The following is a 26,737-nucleotide window of genomic DNA, read 5'->3' on the forward strand; positions in this document are numbered from 1 at the left end:
TTGTCTTTCTGATTTTAGAGCTACCTTCTTTTCCAGAATCATTGATGTGATTTTTTACCCCCTCAGTTCTTAGACTAAATTTATCAGAAAATTGACCAGAAAAAAGTTCCTGCAGTATTATCGGCACACTTTTGCACGCATGTGAACAAGTATCTCACAGACAGCCATGGCAGGAGCATGCCCAAGTAATCAAGCAGAACAACACCAAACACACTTCCAGGTGAAGTGGCACAGCAAATCTTCAACTCCCTGGCACCAGCTTGCATACTAAAGTATTGTCAGACTCATCAATATAGTAGAAAAGATGGAAAGTGGGTGCTGTGTGCCAAAGGTCAATGTCAGGTATTACATCAGGTTTCTGTAGGAGTGAGAAATCACCTCCCTGAGATTACAGTGCCACTTTGTTTTCATGACTTGTGAAGGAAAACCAGCCACCCTATTTTTATAACCTCTAAAGAACTGAAGTCCCTAGTGGGGTTGTCTGCAGCCTGCACAGATGCACACATTGTGCTGCATAACACAGCACATTAAATTCCAAATGGGAGAGCTTCAGCACCTCTGGCTGATTTCCCGACAGGTCTGGAACCTTATAGAAAGAACAAGATGTTCAGACAAGAAGTGAAGAGCATTATGTTCATAATAGCAACTGAATACATAATGACCAACAGTAGGGGAAGAATAAATCTATAGAGCTACGTGCAAGATGTGCAGCAGGTCCTACCTTGGCTGGTGAACCACTTAGAGCTAAATTCAGTGCCTGTTCTGGCAGTAACACAATTATTGGTCCAAATGCTGCAGCCATGAATACAGAGCCTGTAGTTGTCATCTACACACCGCATGCCAAGATCATTCAATTTGCTGAGAAGAGAATTACAGTATCTAAGTGGCCCTGCTGAGCCATTCCAGTAACCAGGCATGCTGCAAAGTAGGCCACTCTCAGCATGACTATGGTATTTTCTTTTATATACACTATCCATATGGTAAAAATAAGACCCAGATTTTGAAAAGGGTTCTGTACAGCTAGACTTGCTTTTCAAGCTAAACCAGGTCACTGTTTTGTTGATGCAGTTTTGTGCTTAGGAATTGCACTGAACTGAAGGCACTATCAGTAATGTCAGATAATTTATTACATGATTTTCTGGAAGCAGTCACCAGCATATCCTTGTAGCACATCATTATAGATGAGAAATCATACCTGCAGATACAGAAAAAGACTCAATTAAGACAGGCACTAAAGGTACCAGTTGCTAATGTAATTTGTCCCTACACAAAAATCAATGATGACTTAAAAAAGACATTTACATGTAATGCAAAATAAAGATACAAAACACCTCCAGAATTCTCTGTATGATTCTCTTGACATCTTAAAACATTTTCAGGAGTGAAGAACTCTACTAATATTATCTTTGAAACCTACTGCCCCCCAGCTGGGATCATCTGGGAAAAGCATGAGAGGTCATATCTTTTCGATTTCTGTGTAATAATCTCTGACTCTGAGAATGGTCATCCCTGAAAATCAGGGATGTAATTAAAAAAAATAAATCTTCAAATATATTTTGTAAGCTTGAGATAATGAAACCATGTGCACGCTGTATCAACACTATGTCAAACTACACATTTATCAACAATCATAACAGTTCATGAATTTTTCTTGAGGCTCTTGACCATCTTGGCAGTAAACCACTGGACACTGTTTTTCTCAATGTCTTTCTTGAAATGACCCAAAAGTAGATGAATTTTAGGTGTGAACTCACCAGTGACAACAAGGGAAATAACTACAAAAATTTTATTTGATCCATTGGCAATGTTCTTGTTAATATTTCTCTGGGTTTCATCTAAACTGGTTTGTGAGCTTTGTGTTATCTGAAACGAGAGCAAATTATTGGCTGATATTCAAACTGGCATCCACCCTGACAGCTCAGGTTGTCTTTGACAGGTTTGTTATTCAGTCAGTCAGTTCCCAGCCTATGAAGATTTACATAGTTATTTTTCTTAGGGCTGAGACATTTATACTTTTCATATTGAGCACCATGAGGCTACAGCTGATCCACTTTTGTATTTCTCTGTGATCCTTCTGGATCGAAATTCTGCCTTTTGGCATTTGAACTAATTTTCTCCTTGATGTACCATCATCCATAAATTTGCTGAGAGTGTATTATGTCACATCATCCAGCCTGCTGATGAAGATATTGAATAATATCAGCTCCAGTATTGACCCTAGGGTAGCTCTGTACCTCTGCCAAATGAACATCAAGCTATTGATTACTGCACAATGAGCTTGGCAGGTTGGCAGTACAGCTGATTTTCAAACAGTGTAACAGCCCATTTGTATAGCCCACAGTTCCTCTGTTTCCAGCTAAGAAATGCCTGGAAGCCAGCGTCAAAAGCATTGCTCAGACTCAAGGTGCATTCACCCACTTTCCTCTCAGGCTATATTTGGTTTTGTTTTTTTCTTCAGATAAAAAGCAAGCAAGATGGTCAAGTACATTTTACCCAGGTAAAACCAATCATGACAAATTGGATTCCTTTCTTGGAAATTAGTTCCAAGAGGATGTGTTTCCTGATCAGGCACTGATGTGAAGACTACACTTCTATATTTCACACTTCCCTATTTCCTTCTGGCTGTTCTTTGGATGGAAGAAACACTTGCTCTTTTCCAGTCGTTGGGGGCCTTGAGTAGCACAACTTTTCATTAGGTGGCTACCTTTCATTTAGTGCTACCTCTTTGGGAACCCATGGGTGGCTCTCCTTGGGAGAACTGTCTGTGTATACCCACAGTTTCTGCTTTGCCCCTAACATGTTGGTCCTATTCCATCTGTCCCCTTCCCTCAGCCCTTTGGCTCTCTTTTCCTTCCTAAAGCCTTTTACAACATATTTTAAAAGTGTGTTATGAAGTGGTTTTGATTCCAAGTATAGCAGTATTAAGAATACTATTGATGTAATTCCAATATGTTTTCCTCATCCAGTTGAAAATATAATTTCCACTCTACAGAGAAATTTTACTAATGGCCATGGAAATTAACGCAACAATATTGCTTTTTTTACATAGGAAATCTGAGCAGAAGTTAAGAAAAAAATCCAGTGAGGCATCACTATTCCCAGACCCTGCAGCAACATCACGGTATAATTTTATCAAACAAAAATAAGAACAGATATCCAAAACCTTGGGAGGAAGGGGGGTATCATTCCATTCCTGTCAGGAGGGACTGCTTCCACTGCACTCTCTCCTGTGCTACTGTTTCCACTGATATAGTTGTTGGAGTTTAAGTACTGTTTTTACTTCAGCTGCTGGAATTATCACTCTTAGTGATCTGTCAGTGCAGCCTCTGCACTCAGCCTACCACCAACATTAGATTAAATCATTGATTCTGAATTGATGTTATGATAGAAATATGAAAAAGATAAACTATATGAGGGATTTCAGCTGAAATATGCAACTTCTTTTAGGTGCTTTGTTGAAGACATGTATTCCAGTATAAAAGAATCCAATGAATCTACAGAAGAGTCTCATACATACTGTAAGTTGAGTGAAACAAACGTTGACAAAATGTTCCATAAATAATCCCTATTTTTCATCCACTCTGCTAATAACCTAAGCTGGACACAATTCCACCAAAGGAGAATGAAAAAAACCAACCACCTTTTCCACACAGAAAGAAATAAGTGAAACATGAGTAAATGTTAGGAGGGACACCAAAATGTAGCTACATTCTGACTTTTATTGACATATATTTGAATCCCTTGCCATTATCCCAGTAGTGGTGTGTTTGTCACTAGCTGTGCCATTTCCCAAAGGGGGTCATCTTCCATGGAAATTCTAGTCTGCCCTCTGCTTTAATAGGTACAGTAAATTCACGAATACAAGCCGCACTGAGTATAAGCCGCATGGCCGGGTGTTGGCAAATATTTCGTTTTTTGTCCATAAATAAGCCGCACCCGAGTATAAGCCACTCTGTGTTCGCAGTGAGGACCCGCGTGCAACAAAGTTGCGAAATAGTAACCGAACAGCGGCAGGGCGGGGTTTACTGGCTTGGCTTGGGCTGTGAGGACTCGGGGCTGCCGACAGGGCTGGGTGGCCCAGCTCGGCGCTGCCGCTCGGTGGCAGGGGGGGCACAGAGGCCCCCGGCACCTGCGGCGGCCATGGGAGCCGGGGATGTAGCCTGCCTGCTCCTGCAGCAGCAGCACGCGGGGACGGGAGCACCCCGAGCCGCGGGGCCAAGCAGAAGAGAGCCCCTGCTTCCCCCGAGTCGCGGGGCCAAGCAGGAGAGAGCTGCCCCGCCTTCCCCCGAGCCTCGGGGCCAGCAGGAGGGAGCTGCCCCGCCTTCTCCACCCCCTGTGCTGCCTGCACAGAGCAGCTCCACCCGCCGCGCAACAAAGTAACCAGTTTGTAACAACCGTGTAAATGCTGGGTTTTACTGGCAGGAGCTCGACTTTGCAGTTTGCACTGACTTGTTTTGCACTCCCAGGGTAGAAAATGTCAGAAAATTATTCACATATTGGCCGCACCTGAATATTAGCCGCATTCCCAGTATGGGAGCAAAATTTTGGTCAAAACAGTGCGGCTTGTATTCGTGAAATTACTGTAAATCCCACCCCACAATTCCCTCAAGGGAGAGCTGACAGAAACTACGTGGAACCTCACGAAATCCCCTTCTGCACTTTATATAAGCCATGGAATGAGTCAAATAAAGTGATTTCTGAATGCAGCACTATTTTAAACGACTATTTGGTCCAATTGCAAGAGGTGTTTTGAAAGGTCTTCCAGTAATTTTCAAGATAAGAATACAGACCAGAATTTTTCTTATTGCAAAGACATTAGAATTTGTCTTAAGATGTTTCTCAATTTGTAGTCACAAAAGAGAATAAAAATTGATTTTTTCTTCTAACAGCTAGAAAATACATTTTATTTTAGAACTTGAAGTCCTCCCAAGAGGCACATCTTTATATGCAACAACACAGAGGAAAATTCACATAGAAGTGAGCCACATAGGGCTAAAATTGTAAAGTAACTGCGGGGAAAAAGGCTTAAAAACCAATAGATATTAAATATGTGTGTGTATATTAACATGGTTTAGTATAAATCTGTGGGGTAGGGCAGCATGGAGTCCGACCTGTCAATGACAAAATGCAGTCTCCGCTAATGTATGATGCAGAAGAACTCCTTTCTGGGACTAAGTCACACTGCAGGTACTTGAATTAAAGTTCTCCTTACATCACCTGAAACTTTCCTTGTTTTCCCTTCAACTGTTTGTTCTCTCAAAAAAAATTGAAAGTTTAAAGACAAATTTCTCAATAATGTACACATTTTAAAAAAAAAAAATTTTAAAAAAGTGATTTTGTTCATTTAGCTGCAGTCCTCAAGAGAGAACACAGATAGATCCCATATAAGTGCAGGAACTTTATGTTTCTTATTAAAAAATCAGGATTACTAAATCCTACCTACAGTTATTAGTGTTAAATTTGCACCTGCAAGATCAAGTCTGTCATATATCCATATCAATACCTAACTAACATTTAGAACCCACAAGTTATCAAAATAAAACTGTATTACTTGGTCCTTCAGTGTCCATTTTAGCTGGATAACATCCAAAACCACACTGATTTAAGAAATAACCAATTCTATCACACTCTTCATAGTCTCTGAATTTTAAAGTATTTCAATTTTTTTTCTAAATAATGATTTTTGGATGAAAATTAGAATCCAGATCAAGCTCACCTTTGAAAAAGGAGACCTAAACTGATAATAATATACTCACTGTAATAAAAGAAGACATTTCTTTCAAGACATGTCTTTTGTAGGCATTCAGGTTCCGTTTCAGAAGAAGCTTCTGTATCATAACTCATTACTAATGGTAAATAGCACAAAATTATTCTAAAAGTGATCTGTAGCTGAATTTATTAGTGTTTCAAAACAGGTAAATCATTGAGTATGAATTAATTGATGTGATTTTGGTCATTAAAACTGACCATAAGTCATGAGTAATCAGCAAACAATATTATAGCACTTTCACAAAGCTGTTGTAAAATTAAAATTCCTATAGAAAATAGGGTGCACAAAATCACAATAATATTTTGTGATCCTTCGAAAAAGAATATGAGAGGTTTGCCTCTACTATTTCAATTTGCTTTGAAAAAGTCATCAGAAGAGTCTTCCTGGGTTATGAAAATCATTAAAAATGTAATAAAGTAGATTCTAATATGGACAGTTGTTCAGGTGACAAACAGAAGGCTTTGATATTCAATTACAATTACATGTTGAAAAGAGATCTTTGGAATGTGCAAAAAAAAAAACAAACAAAAAAACTAACAAACTGGCAGCAAGCCAAAAGGCTGCTTTTGGTTTTATTAATTTGAATAAACCGATTATTATTTTGCAACTAGGAAGCACCATGGGAGTTTGTGCTGATTGTAGAATAGGAAAAAAAGAAGAAGGAAACAATGATTAACCAAAGTAGAGAATCAGCACCTTCAGTACAGGTAATATCCTAATGCAAAATTTGCATTAAAAGCTAACAAAATTGGGGAACAAAAGGGAGAGAATGAGAGAGAAAAGTGACCTCTGATGCTACACCAACATTGCTGACAGGCATGCCCTGCTAGAAGGCTCTTGGGCTGCCGCAGGACAGTTATGCCTGTCCTGTTGCAACGCTCTGTCTAGAGCTGACCAGTTGCAGCTGCACTGTGTCACCCTTGCCTTGGGACACACCTGTGACCTTTCTGTGACAGACCACGTCAGCTTCCAATGTTCCCTTCTGTTCAAAATGCTTCAGTGCTTCAGCTTGAAGCACACAGACTTGGTGGGGGTGCTGAGGTGCTGCATCATTAGAGTGCAGTTGAGTGTGCAAAATGTTAAATTGCACAAAGCCAGAGCAGGGTCAGGGGAGCCAAACCTGGCGCAGTTTATTTGCTCATCTATGCCATATATATGCACACATAAACCCTATTTTTTTGGAGATTCATAATCTCCAAAAATAGAGATGGATGCAACTGAAAGAAAAAACCTAGTTAGCTCAAGAACCAGTGTGCATCTCTAGAAAGCATGTGAATTGCCTCCAAGATAGAAATGTTTGGCTTTAATGTCTCTAATTTCATATTTTGATAATTCATCTGTGTCAAGCTAGGCACCCACAGTTCATTTTTGTGTATTAGAGAGTATTTTATTCAAATAAAAATGGAATTTCAGGCAATGGCTGCTGATTGATCACCTCAGCAGGTTTAAACTGTTTTATTTTAGGAGAAAAAGATAGAATTCTGTGATACAGAATTCTCTGATACTCTAGGCTTTGAAAATCAGTAAAAAAGAACTCTAAAAGATCTGAAACACTTCCTCAAAAAGAAGATGGGAATATCTAATTGTTGCTCCTGAGTTGTCTGGACAAACTGACCTGGATAAACTGACAAATTTCAAAATTATCCATTTTAACCACATGCTTATTAAATTAAGAGAAAGTGAGAGATGAAAGGATGCAATTTTCTATATTTTAAACTGTGATATTTTTAACAGAGGAAGGAATTATTGCAGACTGAGCATGTCTTTTCAGTATGGAAGAAGTTAGAACTCTTAGGGAATAACTCTAGGCCTTGCCTTTTTGACTTTTTTTCATGGTTTAACTCCAGCTGGCATTTACAGCTGGGGGAAGAGGGAAGAAAGAAGGTAATACTCAGAGTGATGACATTTGTCACCCCAAGTCACCGTTACATGTTCTAGAGCCCTGTTTTCCTCCAGATGGCTGCCTGACCATGGGAAGTAGGGAATGAATTCCTTGTTTTGTTTGCTTGCATGTGTGGCTTTTGCTTTACCTATTGAACTCTATTTATTTCAACCCACAAGTTTTCTCACTGCTAATCTTTCCAATTCTCTATCCCCCAACCTGACAAAACAGAAGTGAGTGTTCAGCTGTCTGGAGTTTAGCTGCAAAGGGGAGTTAAACCATGACAAGGATTAATATATTCTAATCACAAAGAGAAATTTGGGATATTTTGCATGTTTATCCAATACATTATGAAGTATTTGAAAGGTTTATGTTTTATTTTGTGCTTAAAATTGAAAGATTTTTAATCACTATTTTTAAACATTGAATTTTTAGTCACTAAATAAAAATAACCAGTTTTTACACTTACAATGTTCAGGTTTAAAGCCACTTATGAAGTAATCACAATAGACTGTCTCATTTTGTTTCTTCTGTAAAACACTAGAAAATGTCTTGTTGAATTAAATGCATGAATAAATATTTTTATAGCCCAAAGCACTTATTCAATTCAAGAACTTCAATGTTGCCTTAGGCAGGGTCTTTATCAGTTTAAAAACGCATTAGATTTTCTTAGCTGCATTATAGCACAATTATATTTAAAATCTAGGATTTTAAAAAAATAGAAAAGAGATGGAAATATAAAAGTTATTTTAAATGCACAACCCTCTGTCTTAGTTCATTATTTCCTACCTTTAGTTAATGCTGATCTTTTGGGCTGATCACCCCAAGGGACACATTCAAACCACTGGGTTGCTTTCTGCCATACAATGATGATAAGAGCAGAGGTATGGGAAAGCTCTTGCAGTCGTAGAGACTAAAAGAACAGTGTTTCATTCAGAAAAAAAAAGAAAGACAAAATGAGCCATGATGGAGAAGGCAGCTAAGGAATTTGAATTCATCTTTTTCCATAATAGAGAAATAAAGAACCTTCAGTGAAATGGAAAGGTAGGAAAATCAATACTTAGAAGTGAAAATATTTCCTACACAAAGCAGTGAAGCTCTGCTAAAAAGTAATGTGGAAACTAGGAGCTTATCAAGGTCAGTGACAAGGAAGAATATGCACAAAGGAATAGAGATTCTTGTACTTGAGCTTGTACAAATGCTTTCTGTGAGGAGTAAACTGTTTTTGTGGGAGAAGTGAAGGAGCCAGGGCCATTGAAGTTCTGCAGGAAGACTTGCACCCTTGGCCAGCATGCTGTGTGTGTGACAGTCAACATGCAAGAGTCGAAGCATCCAAGACTGACCTAAACTCACAGCTTTAAGGTTAGTACATTCTATCGAAAAAAAGTATTGAATTGGCTTAAATTTTGCCTTAAATAGTAAGAGTAATGAACCAGTAGTATTTTTTTTTTGCTTGTATGCTGTCATGAACCTCTACAGCTTTAAGCACACAGAGTCTTCTGAGATAGCTCAAAATGAGATTATTGACATATTTGTGTTTTCTGACCCAGACACTTTGATTATGCAACTTGTGGACATGAGTCAGAGTTCTCACATCCTGAGAAAGGAACTTTTTCTGGCCTTTTTTCACAGTGTTGTGCTGTTTTCCCCACTGTTTCAATTAATTCAGTAGAAACTAGGTGAGTTTAACACAGAGTTCCACGTCAGTTAAGTCTTGAGGAAAACACTTCAGAATGATAAGCAGAATGCTACATACTGTTCATCTGTAACACAATGAAAAGATGCTAAGATCATTACTAAAATTTATGGTAACACTTGTCACTTTATGTTGGTGTAACATGACTTTATTTTTAGGTATACTTACGATAGTGTCATTCTGTTCTAGTGTCATTAGTGTCATTAACTGTCTGCGTTTGTGTGAGTGACAGGAGAATCAAAGGCATTTTAATGCAGCACTATGATAACATGATTGCTCCAAAATGAAATATTTAGCTAATTTAGTGTGTATACTATCTTTATTAAAACACAATAAGTAGACATTATGCCTGACTTCAAAAACAAAAACCAAACATACTTTATGTTCAGTACTTGGTGTCAAGTCACAGGCATTTGTCTAAGGGCAAAGGCATGACAGGAAATTGTTTTTCCTATTGTGATCAATGACAACATGATGAGAGAGAAACTCCACAGCTTTTATATCCACTGAGTGTTCCTGCTGACTTAAGTGCTAAGTATTCCACTAATGAGCAATGAGTGAAGCACTGGGAGCTGATTGTGACGTTTAGGGGCAGTTCCCCACCTAACAGAAATCCCTAGTAGCTCTGAAATCAATGAAGAATTCCAATTAAAATCCTGATTTCTGAATTCAGAAAAGAATGGCATCCAATATAATATTATTAATTATAGCAGTACTAATTTCAGTAGAGGTAATCTTACATTGTCTTACTTTAAGATTGTAAAGGCCATTAAGAAAAGTACTAAGGTACCAAATTAAAACATAACTCAGTTTATAAAATTTTGTACTTGCTTCATTGAAGACAAAGAACTATTATGCAGCAAATTTAAGTTTATGGCAATAATCTCACTTTTTATATAAATGGTTTATTTGTTCATCATCCCTCAGAGATCTATCTCACAAAGTAAAATCTGCTGGATTAAGTGGTTAATTAAACCTGTCTGATGGGGGAAAATCTAGGATAAAAATAGCAGTAAGAGATAAAGAGTAAATGGATCCAGTTCCACTCACACCAAGGTCACAAAGTGATTTGTGCAACAGAAACATAAAGAAAATACAAGGGCTGTATATTTTAAGGCACATTCCTGCAATCTGATATTTTTATACTATGTCAGTGCATAATTACAAACACCACATGGTTACAACATGGGGTTTTGATGCTGGGATAATGACATCACCATCAGAAGCACATTTGTGATAATTGATTGTATATCGTACTCATAACTTTTCACAGTGGACTGTGGGTGAACTCTGACTTGATATAGCTTCAAAAGCCTGAGATGAAGATCTTACAGTCTGAAACATAAGGTAACTGGTAAGTAACAGAAGAGGTATGGACAAAGCTATTCCCATCATGCAGCTCTCTGTCTTTGAGGTGCTCTTTTGTGTAAATGTTAACCCTTTGTTACCTTATCCATTGGAGTCAGTCCCATTTTGACTCATCTTGAATCAAAATACATACAGAGGGATCTGTATGTCCTGCCTCATATCTTTACTTCCTCTGAAGTCTGTTTACTCACCAATTTATAGGATGATGGCACCAGGTTCCAGCATGCCACAGTGGAAGGCTTCATCAACCAGATGGAAAGTCTCTTGGCAAACAAATACTTACTCACTTAGTCAAGGGGATCCCATTTCTTGCTAGCCCCCATACCTAAACCAGGACAGACTGTCAAGCTACCTGGGGCAGAACATATAGAGTACATGAGGATCTGGAGTAAAAGAAGGCAAAAGCTCAGTAGCCTAATTATAACACAATCACCTCTTCAGCCTCTAATTTCTGTTTTAAATTAGCTGAAAAACAGGACAAAACAGCAATCTGAGATTTTTTTTAATTTTAAAAAGGAAATGTGGAAAGATGAACTATTTTAAAATGCAGTCCAAGTTGTTTAGCTGATAAAAGGCATGAGTACACTCTCTGTTGATTTGAAACAGGTCACTGAAGTGCAATGAGTCAGGGTAAGAGCTGCACTTCTCATTCTGTGGGATGGTGACCTAATTAGGGAAAAATGCTATAGTGCTTGAGATGCTTTTAGGTTGTAAATTGGTTTAGAGGTACCTTATTGCATTCCCTAATTTTCTCTGAGTTTTTGGCTTTCATGCTAAAATAGCCCGGTCCTGGGTAACTGCTAAGTGAGGCATTTTGGAACAATTTCTTAAGGTGAAGTCATGTCAGAATTGTCTATGTTACATCTCTTAGGGTTTTTTGAAGTCAGCATTATCACCTTTAGGTCCTTTCAGAAGTGTTCACTGGAATAGAATAAAAAATAATATTTTACAAATGACAAAAATTAATTCAATTGCATTTATCATGTACAATTTTGTTGATGTTAGTTCTGTGTCTCAAAAGAAGCTAAATAAACTCTGGTCTTCCAATTAATTGTACCCAGAGGCAGACATAGGTATATGCAGATGACTATCAGCACAGAAAAACTAATCTCTCCTTTTCCTCGTTCAAGCATAGTCCTCAATTTCTTTTTCTGGGACAGATTTCTACAAGAGCTCTCTTCTTCATGGCTTGTCTTCTCTCTATTCTGATGTTGCCTGTAATTTCTATGTGCCACAGTTTGCTGTTTTCCACTCAACAATAAAAATACTCAGTTTTCAGGTTTTGCAGAATCCTGCCAGCTGATTGAAGATCAGGACAACATATGCTATAACCCTGAGATCCTGCACAGCCCTCACACTTGACAGGTTGGATTCTCAATTACCATGTGCCTATTAAGTTCTATTAATTTCCAGCTGTGAGATGAGAAAGGTGGTGGTTAGTGAGGATCAATGTCTTCTCTATAGTAAATTGTAGTCCACTCTAGTATAATTTCAACAGTATTTGTCTTTCACAGAATCAATTAGGTTGGAAAAAAACCTCTAAGATGATTGAGTCCAACCTTTGACTGAACACCATGGTGCCAACTAAACCACAGCACTGAGTGCCACTTCCAGGTGTTTCTTGAACATCTCCAGGGATGGTGACTCCACTGTGTGTCTGGTACAAACAAACTTGAATGAATGACCTGGTTGAATAAAGGTCTCAGGGATAATTCTGCACAAATCCAAAGCTATATTTTAACAGAAATCTTATTAAGAAATACAAAGCTATTCATAATGTCAATAGAAAATTACATAGGAAAAGATTTGTGATCTATATGGATTGTATCAAATCTAATAAATATAACAGAAAAGAGTTTTAATCCAATTAAGCAATCTGAGTAACATATGAAAATAAATCACCAGTTCTGCTTCTAGTCATAGATATCATCTATATTTAGATATATTATCTTAATTATCTTTTCATCTGAATTTTAAAATAACTGTATATAGAGAAAAATAATTTATAAGATTTGCTTATGAATTTTCAGTTATTTTGATACTATCAGGACTTCTTTTGATGTCATCTGCAAATTCCCTAACACATTAAACTCAAGCCTCAACCTCAGCTGACACATCTTATTTAATTCGTACCATATGAATTTACACTGTGAATAATCTAATATGCTCTTTTATTAACCACTAATTATATTTTTAGTTCAAAGGAATCAGTCTTTAATACAGGATGAAAATGTAAACACTAGAAGACTTACTATGGCACTTGCAAGTACCAATTATGAGAGTTTGGCTGATAACCTTTTATAGTGCCTATTATCTTGGTATGCAAATGCTTCCCAGGGAAATCACACCTGCCTCATAATGTGCCAAGATACTTTGTTTTCCTGGGCTGCTTCCAAAGCAGCGTGGGCAGAGGGCAGGAGAGGTGGCTCTGCCTCCCTACCCTGCTGTTATAAGCCCCCAGCTGGAGTGCTGTGCCCAGCTCTTGTGTCCCCAGCACAGGAAGGACATGGACCTGTTGGAGTGTGTCCAGAGGGAGTTCTCCAAGATGATAAGAGGGATGGAACACTTCTCCTTTGAGAAATGGCTGAGTTATGGTTCTTCAGTCTGGGGTAGAGAAGGCTCTAGGGAGACCTCCTTTTAGCCATTCAGTAATTAAACAGTACTTATAAGAAATGGGGTGATCAACTTTATAACAGAGCACGTCACAATAGGACAAAGGGTAATGGTTTTAAACAAAAGAAGGGTAGATTTAGACTAAGGAAGAAAATTTTTGCAAGTGTGGTGAAACACTGGAACAGATTGTCCAGAGATGTGGCAAATGTTCCATCCCTGGAAACATTCACTGTCAGGCTGGATGGGACCCTGAGCATTGAGATCCAGTTGAAGATGTCACTGCCCACTGCAATGGGTGTTGGACTAGATGACCATTAAAGGTCCCTTGGAATCCAAACTATTTTATCATTCTGGGATTCTACAATAAATGTACAGCTTTACTGGATGCTGTTGACTCACCTGGCTGAAGGCAGAGATATTAAAAGAAGGAATATGTTCTGAAACAGAGCTACACCAATTTTGCAAACAGAGGTAGCACTGCAGATGCTTCCTGTCAGGTTTCAGCATCTGTGTTGGGAGTTAGGTATGAATTTGTCAACCGGAAGCCAGCATGAGTTTTGCTAGTGATGAGAGATGCAAACACATCTGGAAGGGAATAAACATGTCTCACCCCTGAAAGATGAGCAGCCTCTCTCCAACCATTTACTTGTGGGGTTTGATAGGACTTAGTGAAACTTCTGAGATGCATTAGGAATGGTCTCAGCCCAAGAATGTTGGAAAAGAGAAAAGAAAAAAAGGTGGTGAGAGAATTTTTACAAGGGCATAAAGCAGTAGGAGAAGAGAGAGTGGCTTTAAACTGAAAGAGGGCAGGTTTAGATTAGATCTTAGGAAGAAATTCTTTGCTGTGAGGGACGTAAAACACTGGAACATGTTGCCCAGAGAAGCTGTGGATAGGTCATCCCTGGAAGCTGGATGGGCCTTTGATCAACATGATCTAGTGGAAGGTGTCCCCATCCAGAGTAGAGGGGTTGGAACAAGACAAGACTTAAGATCACTTCCAACCCAAACCATTCTATGATTTTACAAATCTATGAGTAATATTAAGATGCAGAGCATGCTTAGAGTGCATTTAAACTAATATTTCTGTACTTGAGAAATTAATTAATTTCATATTATAGAAATTCATTCTGAACAATTGTCTGATATATAATAGAAACAAAATCCTTGGCCTAGTCAAATTACTGGAACTGCATAAAGACTATCATAGAATTATAGAATGTTTAGAGTTAGAAAGAATACAATAAGTTGTATTTAAATTCAAATGTCATAATTGTGGGGCACAACTGAAGCATTTATAAAGCTAACCTGCAGTACCATCAGTTCTGGTGTGGTAGCAAAAAATATCCTACTCTCCCCTATGCAGATCAGGAAGCAAAGACATTCACTCAGCAGCTGGCTTTTCTGGTACTTGCTGCCAAAGAGATGGCACAACTAACAGCTTCTGGGTTCTGTTCCAGCTTTCATGAGACGCTGTTCTCTAATGTTCTTTAAAACTGGTAAAACAACATACTTTGCCTAATCTCATTCTCTGAAATAGATGAACTGTTTTGTCTGTATGTTTTGAATAAAATTCTGTCTGATGCGTAAACCTACTGTGGAAAATTTCAGTCCAAACATTTCACTTTTGGCCAAGTCAGAAGCAATTTAAAAGAATGCCAGACATCTTCAACTTTTTCAGAACAGTTGTCAGCTTAAATGCTACAGTCACACCCACCACCCACGTACAGAGACGTGTACATATACACAGACACATCATCAGCCATAAGCAAAAAGAAATTGTTTGGATTCTGTGCTGCATTTTTCCCCAAACCATTTAAAACTTGTGATTGCTAAGATTGCAAACTCTGAGCTTCACTGCCTTGCAAACCTGTGACTGTGATGGAAAAAGGAATGAAAAATAAAATGGGCAGATTTCCAGTTATAAAACATGTCTCTTGTAATAGAGTATGGAAGTGCACTTTATCAAATATTTGCTATTAAGCATGCAGGTTTATAAAATTCCCTAACAATCCTTACTTATATTATGGTGAAGTAATATACTTACAGCTATATTCTATTTTCAGTCTGCGCTCAAAGCAGAATAATTTTTTTTTGCAAAGCAATATTTTCCAGAATCTGTCTGTATATTTCAGCATTACAGTATTATACCTAGATAAAAGAAAAAAAATTATTTGAATAAGCTCTTACCAGTACTTTATAATCACAAAAACTAGAAAATACATCATAGAGAAATAAGAAGCTTGAATATTTATCTTTGTAGAAGTCTGTGACTGTTTTCCTGAAGGGATCAAGAAATTAAAATGTATACTAATAATTTCTATTTAATATTAATCTTTAATGACATGCTTCACTGAGACTTTCCTTTTCTAAAAAGGAATGTGTGTAGGATTTGTTGTAGTATACTCAGACATTTACTTTGACATAAATATGCATTAAGTACAAAAAAACATTAAAAATATGCTTCTTCATTTTCCACCTCTTAGGTTTCATCCTTTGAATTGAACATAAAAGTCAGCCTTTTACTAGATAAGGAAAAGAACATGGCTTGAGTGCATGCATATATTCCTACCTCCCTGTGTTCATGCTTTCATGACAATAGACATCATGACACACTATCCCATTATTGTTACCCACTAGCTGTCATAAATGCCAATGTATATTCATTTTGATGTTCCAAGCAAGGACAATAACAGGAAGAAAAAAGGTGGTGTGAATTATAGAGTTTACCACAAAATCTATCTCTAAAGACTCTTCCACTCAGTGTTTTCCTTCCTGCAAAATGTTGTGGAGTCCTGTTTCTTATCTCTAGGGCTGACATAGGAATCTCAGTAAATGAAAATAAACTCTTGGTGTTTTCTCTTTACAGGTGGCACTTCTGGGCATGCAACTGTATTATTGTGGCCTCAGTAGCTTTCCTTTCTGTCTATGATATTGTAGTTAGTACTTCCAGGCAGATAGCTGTATAATAAGTCTGCTATTGACCTAGAACAAGAAGTTCATACCATCTGTTATCTTTCACTATAAAAACTGGTCATAATTTCATTTGAACTAGTCTTCTGTTTCTTTCTGAGGTATGCTTGGAAGCTCAAAATTGAGACCCTGGAAAGTTTTAGCTGTAGAGTCATTATTCAGGGAAAAGGAAAATAATATGCCCAAATTCTTTATATGCTCAAATTCTTTATATACTTATGTTAAACCCTGTTTTATAATTTTATTTTAGATTATGTCACTGAAACCTTTCTCATCTGCCTTTATAGTTTGCATGTACCTTGAGTTTTAGATGTGCTCTGTATTATGTACAAAACATTAATACGCTATCAGTACTTTCATAAATTATTTCTCAAGGCCCAAATGTCTTGCTGACAGGAATTTTATGACTGTCAGTTTATTAATATCCCTGGATCATATTTATTTTTCACAAAGTGTTTTTATTTTGCACAACAATCTATTTGAAGCCTCTAATCTACAATATTTGAAACTCTGACTATAGATACAGGATTTAAAAGTCTCCGTATGACCATTAAAAATATTTTAGACTTGTTAAAAAGAAGCAAAACTTAAAAACTCAAAAACAAAACCAAACAAAATCCCAAAACACAAAACATCATAAACCAGAAATACAGTTAAACATTTGAATTGTGAATAATAAGACTTTCAACTTTAGGATTGCTTCCTTCTCTCCATAGTTTTTAGTAATGCTTGAAAGATTTGCTTGTGACCCTGAAAATTGTAACCCCTTGGCTGGAAAAGAAAACCAAAAAGTAAAAGTCAGCTGAAATATCTGTGTTTGCTCTTATAACCAGAGTCAACAACAACCTTTAAGAATATTCAATACAAACAAAAGTATTGCATAGACAAAAAAAAAAGTTTATTTTTCTAAAGCTGAGTCTCACAACCTGAAAATGAAGCTGTGTAAGAAAAAAAAAAGGCAACAGAAGAGCAAACCTGATAGAGTAGCTGCATACTGCAGTGAAGTATCAGCATTAATTTTACTGCAGTAAGGTTTCCACAGATGAGGGAGTTGGGGACAGACTGTTTGCAGTTGCAGTTTCTGCCTCCTGTGCTCCATTAAGGCGCTCTGCTGTGCTGTGTTGTAGAGTTCTGCATCTGCCTCACTTGAAGGCCTCATCTTTGCACATAACAGATTTTGTCAGCTGAGACCTGTACTAGCTGTGAACTATTTTAAACTTTTTTTTGTTACTATTTTAAACTTTATTTTTATTGGTCTCTCTGGTCATTGGTGCAGAGAAATGTGCAAAAGAAAACAATTTGCTTTGATAAATGTGACTTTTAGAAAATTGATGGGGCAAGGCAAAAGAGAAGAGAAAGAGAGAGAAAGAAGAAAGAGAAAGAGAAAGAGAAAGAGAAAGAGAAAGAGAAAGAGAAAGAGAAAGAGAAAGAGAAAGAGAAAGAGAAAGAGAAAGAGAAAGAGAAAGAGAGAAAGAGAGAAAAGAAAGAAAGAGAAAGAAAGAAAGAAAGAAAGAAAGAAAGAAAGAAAGAAAGAAAGAAAGAAAGAAAGAAAGAGAGAAAGAAAGAAAGAAAGAAAGAAAGAAAGAAAGAAAGAAAGAAAGAAAGAAAGAGAAAGAAAGAAAGATAGAAAGAAAGAAAGAAAGAAAAAAAGAAAGAAAGAAAGAAAGAAAGAAAGAAAGAAAGAAAGAAAGAAAGAAAGAAAGAAAGAAAGAAAGAAAGAAAGAAGGAATAAATTTATGGTTGAAGGTAAAAGGACAGGAGAGGTAAGGGAGATGTGACTGAAATAACACAACATTCATGTTCAAAGAGCTATTAAAGACAACAAGGAAGAAGGTAACACTGATGTTTCTGTCAAGCTTTCTCATCTTTCATAAGCCTTTTTATTTTCCCAGCAAAGATCCAGAACTCTCAAAACAGGTCTCAAAGCTGGCATATGAAATCTGGTTCTAAAAGTAAGGCGTGGTATCTGTAATCATAATAAACCTTGCTAAATCCTGTTGCTTTTCCTTCCTGCTATGTAAAAGTAGCAGTGGACAGAGTGGTCTTTCCTTCCCCTAGATTTATTGCTAATTAGGCTAATTTTCTAACATAAGTATGAACTACTGTTTTCTGAAGTCATAGTATTTTTTATAAGATAGTCCTTGGATGATGCGGAGTACCTTTTTTTTTTGCAGTATTTTATTTTTCTGCCTTTCAGATTTTTCTGATTAGTCCGTAATATTAATATGTAATGTGCTAGGCTCAATGGCTCACCTTCTGAGGCCAAAACTGGAAATATAGGTTTCAGTCCTTAACCTCAGCTATTGCTTGTGGTAGTGCCATATCTGCATAAATATGTCATGAATCTCAGGTTATTCAGCAAAGAAAAGAGCTATTTGGTGGGCAATCTATAATAACTGCTGTTACACCTACACTGCTGGTTGACATGGTAGCACAGGTTTCAAAGGAGCCACCTTGCATGATGTCTGTCCTTCTGTCCTCCTGGAAGAACTTACAGGGGCTCTCCATAGATGCTACAGCTCCAAACCAGCTACTAGAAATTTTCAGAGTCTTGATTCTGGACAAAGATAATTTTTATGGGCAGTAACTCCTCCTCCTTAAGCGGTGCAGTAACTCTGCCCACTTGACCTATAGGTAAATTTGCAGTGGTCCACAGAAAGGGCAAAAATATGAATGCAAGGGTGTAATCATCCCCCCATCTCTGTCCAGCCACAAGTTTCTGAGTATTCTTTCTTGCAGAGGAATTCTACTTCTCTCACTAAAGGAAAACTAGAGCAGAATAGAGATAATAATAAAAGCTGAAGCTTTCAAAGAAAGAGTAGGGTTGTATTTTTTTTTTTTTTATTCCTCCCTCTCTCTTCTCTGTCTCTCTTTAATATTGATGCATGACTCCTGGGCTTTCACTAAACAACTTCTATGCAACAGGAAGAGTATTATATTTTGCAATAAATAAGCTGGCAAATAGAAAATTATGCCTAGAAATTGAAACACAATAGTCTCTAAGCTCAATAAAGATGGACACTGAAATGTGAGTCTTTTCTTTCAGTGAAAGAAGCGAACATTTTTCCTCCCAATTACATGGTTTCTGGGTACCCTCACCCCAGTCTTCTGGGGTTTTGCATGGTTAATTTTAGCCACTCTCTGTTGCATAACTGTTCCTTTTAGCTTGTGACTCTGGAGTCAACCTCAGGTCAAGCGGCATCCTGCTGGAGGCTGACATGTAAATATGAGACAGTGTTTCCTAATCCAGATTCTTTGGAAGATCAGAAGCAGTGCTACACACTTTTTCTTCTACCCTTCGCTTCCCAGTGCATTACTTAATATGCAAGTTATTGTTTGAAAATATCTTTGATGTTCCTTGAATACGTTATTATTTTTCACTTTACTGCTGCAATAAAAAATGCCCCCATTCACTGAATAACCAGTGATGCTGTATACCTTAGATATGGTGCTGACATGTAGAATATTAGGTATCTATTACATACACATTAAAAATAATTTTATCCATTAAAACAAAAAATAACCCAAAATAATTCTTTAAGAATATGGTGTATAGCAGCGAAAATTAAAATTCCGATGTGTTTCATTATGATAAAACAACAGAATTTAACAAACTAGCAAAATGCTGACAAGACCTGTTTAATCCAAAAAACTTTAAGTTTGTTATTTAAACTGAAAAAGCAAAACAAATTGTCCTGCAGACACCTATTCAAATACATAGGGAGACAACTGATTCCCTAGTAGGGAAACAAAAGAACAGACCAATAATTTTTGATATGAGGAATATGAAAAAATAAGAAAACATCTTCTGCACATAGTTAATCATCAAGAAATCAAATTTTTTTTAGCATGAAGACTTCCTGTTATTTACAAACTTAGCACATAGAAATTTCACTTTTGGTATGCAAGCAGAAATATCATCTTAATTTTCCTCACCAAATGTTATATAAACCATGATATTATCATTTCTAATTTGATAAACAGAGCAAACAGCAGTTGCTGTCGGATGTGATTGCAAAATCATAGGCCTCAGCCCTCTGTGGTTTTCCTGACAGGAGAAAGTCTGATACCTTCTTCCTGCTGTTCCATGAGTTTTGCCCCTGTTTCTGAATAATCTTCTTAATACTTCAGGTCCTGCAGTGAGTGTGGAATAGGAGGAGATGAACTTTTAGAAGACGTGGCCTTACTTAAATGCATATGGGCTTATTCAATAATAATGCATATAACAGCTTGCCTTGCTAAGAGCTGAGTTACTCTTACCATTGAGAGCATTTTGCAGTTCCTGAAGTGCAAAATTCTGAAAACAATTAATGTTTTTTAGATGTGAATGCCTGGATTATTTCTGTTCTTTCACAAAATTTATGAGAAGTGAGACTAATTCTGCTCTTGCACATTATTCAGATAGAAGAACTATACAGGAAGAATCCCTTTAGTTTTGAAAGGGAATCTTTCTCATTAGAGATAACTATTTGTGCAAAGGTGGTCCTTTTTAGAGTACATTTTACATTTTTAGAGTACAGAATTTGTAAAGCAGTTCCCCAAATGCTTAAATAAGTCTGATTTTAAAACATTCCTACCTCACAGACTGTGCTGATGTGGTATATGTTAGGATCTGAACTTTTAATTTAAAGAAATATTTTTATTTTTGCATCCATCCATGTTACTTTGAAGTATGTGAGAATATTTATTCCTTAATCCCAGTAGTGAGAGAGGAAGGAGAGAGCCTTTAATTCCTTTACATTGTTTAGGTGGCTACCAGCTGCATCTTTATTCAGATTGTATCTTAATTACCAGCTATGATGGTGGCCATCTCTGTTCCTGACACTTAGAGCAGCACACACTTTCTGATAGCTGGATAGCTGAGGACACTGATGTTTTCTTCCAGTGTTACAAAATACTTATAATCAAATAAAGCCAGGTATGATGAGAAGAGGGAGCATTCCACTGGGGATGGGTACAGCATATCACAAAGCATTTGTGATACACATTTGGGGGATGCATGACAGAAGCATTGCTATTCCTACTTAGATCTCAAGACTGATTCCATTCCTAGCATCTCTTAAGGACACTTGAGCACAGCACTATGCTGCCTTCTCTCTCCTTAATATTTACTTTTCCCTTCCTCCCATGTGTTTGTAAATCACAAACTAGTACACTTGTCTGTACTAGGCAGAGTCCTTTCTACATAGCTGTTAAGAGAATGCAGAACTGTAAAAAAGCATTTTTAAATGCTGTGGATGGGTGGTCCCAATGATAAAGTAAGACCTCATCCTCCTTGCTATGAACCTCAGTGTTTATACCAACATACCAATATAATGAATTTAATTGTGGTTTTTTTTTCGTGGGAAGATTACCATATTTAGCTGAGAATGGATATAGGATGTATAAGGACATCTGTCACACCTCTACTAACCAATATACACATGGATAATTTACCAGTGCTTCTCTATATATTCTTATAAAGTACTATTTCAATTAACAAATTGGTAAAAGTACTATTTCAATTAACAAATTGGGAATAACCAACGTTTTCATAAAAATATCAGATATTTGCCATCTTGCAATTATGACTAAGGCATGTTCAATTGTTGTAGTTGCAATTATTGCTAGAGCTTAGAGACCTTTTAAAAATACTCTAAATTTAATTATCTATGAAAAATCTCCAGTTTTTGACTCTAATGGTCCCTTACATAAAATAGCACACCTATGTCTGACAAGATATTATTTCTCTTTACAACTCAAAAATGCTTTTTGCGAATCACAGTATATATTGAAGTTTGATTTCTTGTGAGGGTTTATGATTTTCAGTTTTTTCTGGAGGCAAGAACTGAAAATATATCTTAACAGAAATTTGTGAATTTACACAATCGCAAAAAAATTTTTGTTTTAGAGATTATGTGTTGCTTGACATTTAAAAGTATTAAACTGCAAAACTATTGCTTGCAGCAACTATAAATATTTCTTGCCCACTATGTTTCCATGGCAACTGTGCTAATTTATTCAGAGACCTTTGCATTATTTTAATTTAAGAGACACAATAGTATCTGTACTAAAATTATTCGTAGATTTGACATTTTGATCCTGTCTGAAAATAAAATGTGACATGAAGTATTTTTAGACATAAGCTACATTATTATACAACGGGTGGGGAAGATGTATAAAATGTCTTCTGGTAGATTTATATTGCATAGGTTTTTTATATGTAGATAGACATACACACACAATTAGTCCCAGAATAATGGCTCAGACATGGAGAAGGTACATCTATTCTAAGTCAGTCATAGCCTCTGAACAAAAATCACTCACACCTAGAGTCAGCTCAGAGATAATGCTCCTTGAACATTTTCAGTTATCATCTTGTTTACAAGGAAAAAAACCATATTTTTTTAAATGTTCAGAGCAATCTAGTCTCTGTATCACTCTTTGCCTTTGTTTTCAAGTCTCTTAATATGCACAGTATGTGAGAGGCTCTTCAGAGAATAGCATTTATATAACGTTTGTTAATGAATTTTTAGATACTGAAATGCAACATAACAAGGAATTGTTTCCCATCTGCTTTTCCTTAAGACCTGACCAACACCTGATATGGGTACAGAGGGCAAAGGTATAGCATGAAGATATTTATTTGTCTCCTCTTCCTTCCTTGGGACTGTTTACGACCTCAAGGGCTATCTGAAGGAATCTTATGTCCAAAATGGAGCATACAACCAGGCTCCCTTACATACCATACCATACATGTTGATACCTGTATCTTATACCAAATACCTTCTGATCATAGGTTTGGAAACCTGGTTTCCCTTTTGTCAGATGAAACAGTATCCTGGGAGGGGAATATTGCTAGTTTTATGCAGCTGTTACTTATTCTCTATGTCTATGTATGAGTTCAGCCTCCAAAACTGTCATTAAAAGCTTTGTGTGAGCATCCAATTCCTTTTAAAATACAGGCATTTTTCCTCTGCACACAAATAAGAGTAAATTGATAGGGGTAAAGGAAACAACTTCTAATAATAACACTTTTTTATCCGGAGCTCAGAATCAAATTAAAGTATTTAAAATTTCACTGTCTTTTTTATAATTGGGGGTATAATTCGGTTTATTTCAGCTATATGAAAAGATGGATTTGATGTTGAAAATCACTGACTCTTGAGAAACCTTTGTATTCACAGTTTTTGACTGCAGACAAGGATGTTTCTGAAAGACAGAATAATTTTAATTGAAAATTCAATCTGCATGTCTAATCCGGGCTGCTGGTGACAAGAAGCTAATATAAAAAATTGTACTGGAGCATTCAAAACCCTTTGTCTCTAAGAAACTGTAATAAACCAGTTAACAACTTCTAAATTCCTACTTCAAGAAGATGATGAAATGTTCATCTACTGAGTTTATATGCTCTTCATATGCACATAGGTAGCTGAATTTTAAAATCTTCATCACTTTAAATATATCAATTAGGAAATAACCTTATTATTCAAACTCCCTAACTGAAATATCTTCTTTCTGTTTAATTATTGCAACTATGCAAAAGTAGTTTCATTCAGCTAGCAAGTGAGAAAATTGCTCAGTGTGTAATTTTTCATGACTGCAGCAGTTTTAAAGATTGAACCTCCAAACACACTCCCAGTGGGCTGCATGTCTATGTGATATTAAACAATTATGAGAAATAAGCCCAGCTGCAGAATTAGATGGTAGTGTTCAGCTCAGATGTTATTTGATTACTTGCATTGATGATCACAGTATAATCTACCAATCCAGCAGTCGCATTTTGTCACATAGCTCATACATGCATATGTTTAAGGGCTCTTTATCTTTGTTATTTAGATGACAAACTTGTCAGGCCAAAGACTGAGTACACAGGAAAGCAGCTATTGCTGTGACCCTCAATTTGCAGCCAGATAATTGAAACACAAAGATAATAAACAGCAAGTTTGACTCTAGCTCCTCTAAATCTTAGTTTTCTTAAACAAAATAATTTTTTTGCTGTCTAACACTCTCTCTAGTAACTGCTTTTTCATTGCTTAGGTTGAACACTGTCTATGGATTAAGCAAATGGGAAATAATTGCAATTTCATCCAATTGAATTAGAAACATTTGTGCTGATGATTTCTAAATCAAGACTTTAGTAGCTTTATATGGACAGCTATAAAAAAAAAATCACTGCAGACATACAACTTTTCATCTCTGCAAGAAAAAGTTCCAGAGGTAAAATTAAGTACTCATTTTCAACAGTTTTCAAAGAGCCATGGTTAAAGTGTGGATCCATCTTGGGGCTGATGCAATTTAAAAAAACAAACTTGAAAGCCCTCTTTACTGTTCCTCTTAGACATACAGTGCATCTTAGAAGAAGGTAGCTGTTTTTCATGCTCCAAGATCAGCTTCATGCTTTCAGATTAGAGCTGGGAGATCATTCAGACAGACTATCAGCCAGAAACCATGCCCTCATATAAAATCCACAAATACCAACAGAATCCTTTCAGAAATTCATATATTTGCTTCAAGTATTATGCATTTACTTCCAAATTAACTTCATATCTCTTTAGGGCTACAAACTATTTTCAGCTTTGTGTGCCTTCAGCAGTCAGAGGTTAAAAAATGCCATGTATCTGTCAAGCTGTTAGAAAGTCTTAAGCTATCACTTTACGTGGGGGATCTCAGAGAGCTTCCAGTAAACACAGCCATTAATGAACACAAGACCTACTGGTCTTTAAAGATTCCAATATGTCCTTGCATTTCCATTTAAAATAAACAGGTAAGTTTTAAAAAAGAATCCAGAAGAGGGACCACAGGGGGTGTCTAGTACAGCCTTCTGCTCAAAATGGGAAGAACTTTGATGTCAGGTCAAGCAGCTCAGGGCTTGATCTAGTTGGGTCTTACTGATCTCCAAGGATGGAGACTACTTAATTTCTCTGGCATCTCTGCTGGGCTGTCCTCACAGAGTAAAAGCTTTTCTTTACATTTATCTTGGACCATTGTTTCATTCTCCTGCTATGCACCACTACAAGAAGTCTGACTCTGTCATCTTGATCACATCACAATAGCTATGGGAGGATGCTGCTGGCTATCCTTAAAGCCATCTCTCCAGGTTGAACAATCTTCCGTCCCTCAGCTTATCCTAACAAGTCACATATTCCTGTGAGCCTCAGTTGAGTTTGCTCTGGTTTAGCTACCTCTTCCTTGCATTGTGGAACCCAGCACTGGATGCAATACCTTGCTGTGATCTAATCATCCCCTCCCTCAATCTATTGCCTCTTGAGCTCAGCCTGTCCAGGCAGTCAAGGAGGAAGGTAGCTTTCATTCCTTCTAGGGCACACAGGTCACATTCAGCATATGGAGGGTTAAGTTTCCATAAACTTTAAAAACAGCAGAAATATTGGCAGTGTCTTTGGCTGAATTAGTTTACTCAACTATTTTTCATTTAGATTTGCACTGCTGGGTTCCTTTGGCTCTGAGCTGTTTCTCTGAAGCCAACTAGAAACAAGGTGGCAAGCAGGATCTTAGCTCCTAGGGGCAACCAAAAGTAGCTTCAAGTGCAGCCCAATATGGGAAACAGTAGTACCATCATGGACTAAAATTCTCCCTGTTGAAATCTGTCAAAAAATGTTGTACTTTCCTGTTTCAAATGTGCATGCTTAACTCTGCAGAAAATAATAATGCCTGTTAAAAATTGAAGATATTCATATACATATATATATATATGCACATTTGATGTACACTGTCCCCTCATGATAATTGTCCCATCTTTTTTCTGTTTTCTTCCTGCTTGTTTTCCCCCCTTTTCTCTTCCTTCCTAATTTCCCTTTCCCTTTTGATCCAAAACAGATATCTGTCCACAGGAAGTGAATTGAGGTCTAAGATATTACATAAAGCACCATTGCATCCTTGCACAGTAGAGCTTTGTTAACTATTTTGAGTTGTGTTAGAGTCACTATTGAAAACTATAATCCTGGAATATTCAATATTTTATTTTTTTCACTCACATATTTTGTGTGCAGAAATTGCATTAAGTGGACCTATTTTTAAACAATTAACTTTACCCCTGGCCAGCTTATCTGTCAACTGAGTTCAACTGCACTGAATAATTAATTATAGCTACATTCTGTATTGTGACAATGAAATGTCCTGAAGGTATAGTTACCAAATCTTTCTCAGATAAATCCCTGTTTCTCAGGTCTGTTTTTACTGAAAGACCCCAAAAGGATGTCTTTTCTTTAGGGCCCAGTAAAGCTGGAGGTGCAGTAATTCTGCTAGTGACAACCTTAGTTGAATTTCTTCATAAAGCTACTCATAAGAATATATTCAAGATTTGTTAGAAAATTAAGACACCGATGAAGTGTACTGAGACCCATACCTATTTTGCAAGCAATTTACCATATCAAAAAGTATTACTCTTACTTTTAATTGATTTCCAGTGGTTCATCAGCACTTGCATAATCTATTAGGG

The sequence above is a fragment of the Catharus ustulatus genome, chromosome 5 (genome assembly GCF_009819885.2).
Source record: "Catharus ustulatus isolate bCatUst1 chromosome 5, bCatUst1.pri.v2, whole genome shotgun sequence".
NCBI classification, from domain to species: domain Eukaryota; kingdom Metazoa; phylum Chordata; class Aves; order Passeriformes; family Turdidae; genus Catharus; species Catharus ustulatus.